This window comes from Eriocheir sinensis, unplaced genomic scaffold (genome assembly GCF_024679095.1).
Source record: "Eriocheir sinensis breed Jianghai 21 unplaced genomic scaffold, ASM2467909v1 Scaffold205, whole genome shotgun sequence".
Lineage (NCBI taxonomy): Eukaryota > Metazoa > Arthropoda > Malacostraca > Decapoda > Varunidae > Eriocheir > Eriocheir sinensis.
This window is the reverse complement of record NW_026111462.1, coordinates 548,328-551,454: the sequence shown is the minus strand read 5'-3', so window position 1 is coordinate 551,454 and position 3,127 is coordinate 548,328.

Genomic DNA, 3,127 nt, shown 5'->3' with positions numbered 1-3,127 from the left:
CTTTTTCTATCTTCTATCGGGAGGTTTTCATGCTGACTGGCTTCTTCTGAATGTCCTGTTGACTGCACACGCCTCCTCCTCCCACATGGCCCCGCGCTGCACACATTTCTTTCACTCATGCTTATCCCTATACTGTCCAAACCCTGTGGCGCAAGAGTCAACCAGCATCTTCACCTTCATCCTCATCACTGGTAAACTCTAGAACAATCTCCTTCATCTGTATTTCCTCCTGCCTACGACTTCAGGATCCTCTTTTCAAGAGGAGGGTATCAGACACCTTCCTCCTAAATTGATTCTCTGCTGGGACACTCCTGACCCTGTTCTTGAGCAGTGAGTAGCGGCTTTTTTTTTTTTTTTTTACCACTTGAACTGCTCCGGGGGACCACAGCAGATAAGAAAGAAACACACACACAAGCCATCACACACACACACCGTCATCCTTCCTGTACCTGTCAGGATTATATTTTGAATGCATCCCCTGGCCCTTCCCACTTCTGTCACGTAGGCGGAACAGCTTGGAACACGGTGAGTAGGCTATCTCTGCCCTTCCTCCCTGTTTACCATACGCCTCCACTCGTCTTGGCAGGCACAGGTATTAGGGGAAGCAATGGTATTATTATTTTTAGTGCTCTAAAGGGTAGTTTTATGGCTGTATAGTAATGGCGGGGAGATGGGACAAAAATATTATAAACTTCAGGGTATTATGCCTGAATAAGTAAAGACTATAAATCAAGTGAATAAAAATAAAAAGCAAAAGAGTAGAATATGAGATACATAGATAAATAAACAAAATTCATCACACATACCTCATAGAAGGAAAGATTGTTATTTTAATGTCCGAAAAAGTATTAGCAAAGAGGTAGTTTTATGGAAACAACATATAGTAATGCCAGGGAAGGAGTGGGACAATATATATATTAATCTTCAGGACATTAAGAGCCCTAAATAAGTAAAAATATAAATAAGTGAGATAAAGAAATAAAAGCAAAAATAAGTAGCAGGCTTTTTTTTCATTGTTTTCTTCTTGAACTGCTGTATTAAAAAAATAAATAAATAAATAAATAAATAAATAAATAACAAATAAATAAATAAATAGGAATATAAATACACGGATAAATAAACAAAGAAATTTCATCACATACCCTCAAAAGTAGAGAATTGGTCGCCTTTCATCCTCCTCCACTCAACCCTTCCTCCGGACTCAGACAGACTGATGTCTCCCTAGGTAGCGCGGCTGACTTGGCCTTCTGCGCGTGAGCGAGAACTCCATACTCTCCAGGGGCTGCCAAATACAAGGAAAGCCTCCTTGTCAATAAGTCATGCCAAGAGGTAGGGGTCGTGGGCTCCTCCCATGTTGTTGGCTGGACGGATCGCCCACCAGGTTGGGTAAGGAACAAATGAGACAGAGGGACTGTGGGCGCTGGGAGGCTGCCAGTGCGAAGGCAAAAGGCATTGGTTAAGCTGGGGCATTGAGCCGGGCGGAGAAGGCAGTTTGAGCTGTCTTAGTGTCGTGATGCGAAGGAGAATGTGGCGGTTGGTTTTGGTGGTGTTCGTGCGCCCTCCGCCGACATTCAGACCAAAAGTGAAGGTATGGATTGGGTTGGCGAGAGGCGGGACTTGCCTCCTGCTGGCTCTGTGGGATGCCGAATGAAACGCCTGTTTTGTTACTTTCTTTCCAGCTGAGAACTTGAAGGTGCTTGGGCCCAGGAGCAGGAGGTGGAGACGGCATGGCTGCCCGCGGAGAGATCAATAGCCTGGCTCGCTCACGTCAAGGCTGCTCCTGGTCGCGAGGAACCACAGACCCAGCATGAGGGTCTGGAGTGTCACGGCGTTGTTGCGAATCCAGGCATGTGTCGTGACCGCATGATCGCTTTAGGAGGCTGGAACATGCACCCGGCGAAGGAGGACGTCGCTGGTGCTGTTGTCACTGTGGAGGCTTATCTTTGGGAGTTGGGGCCCTTTTCCTTTGCTTCTGCAGTGTGGTATGAGGAACACACTCAGCATTCTCGCCTCTTGTTGCGCACCAGGCAGGCTTGGCACTCCCAGGAATCAGCTGCCTTAGGGAACAGAGAGGCGTAGGGATGGGCGCCACTGGAGGGAGCTGCTGCACTGTGGAGATGGTTCAGCAGGCTTGGCCGTGTCCTGCTCAGCGTGGATGCCTCCAGTGTCACTTCTGGGCCTTCTCGAATGCCTCTGAAGGACATAGCACTAAAAGAACAAAAAAATTTGCTTGATGAGAAATATGCACTCAACTGTGAAGAATGTCAGTGCCTGAATCCTGACGTCATAAACTGTTAACACTGAACATAGAGAAGGATGATAAATTTAGAAAAAAGACTAAAAGGAGAAAAAGAAAAATATACCATATTACAAAACTAAACACAATGCACATAAACTCTTTGGACACATTCAAGCATCCTTAAGCACATATTTCAGCCAGGCTTTTTAATTATCTATATCCAGTCTGCCATCAATATACCCATTCAAATACAAGGGCAGTAACCTAACATAGCTAACCCAGTGACTCACTAGCTCCTGAGTCTTGAACCAACAGCACTAACTTAACCCAGCCCAACCTAACCTAACCCTAGCAGCAACTCACCAGCTCCTGAGTCTTCAACCAACAGCTTTAACTTAACCCAACCTAACCTAATCCCACCAGCGACCACCAGCTCCTGAGTCTTGAACCAACAGCTTTAACAACCTAGCTCAGTTTAGCCTAGCTAACCTACTCCTAACCTAACCCAACCTAGGCTCACCAGCTCCTGAGTCTTGAACCAACAGCACTAACTTAACCTAGCCTAACCTAACCTAACCTAACCCAGCAGCTCACCAGCTCCTGAGTCTTGAACCAACAGCTTTAACTTAACCTAGCCTAGCCTAACCTAGCCTAACCTAACCCAGCGACTCACCAGCTCCTGAGTCTTGAACCAACAGCTTTAACTTAATCCCAGCCTGGACCTAACCCAACTGCATAATCAACCCAACCCAGTGACTCACCAGCTCTGAGTCTTGAACCAACAGCTTTAACCAACCCAGCCCAGCCTAACCTAACTAACCCCAACCCACACTCACCAGCTCCTGAGTCTTGAACCAACAGCTTTAATCAACCCAACTCTACCCCAAC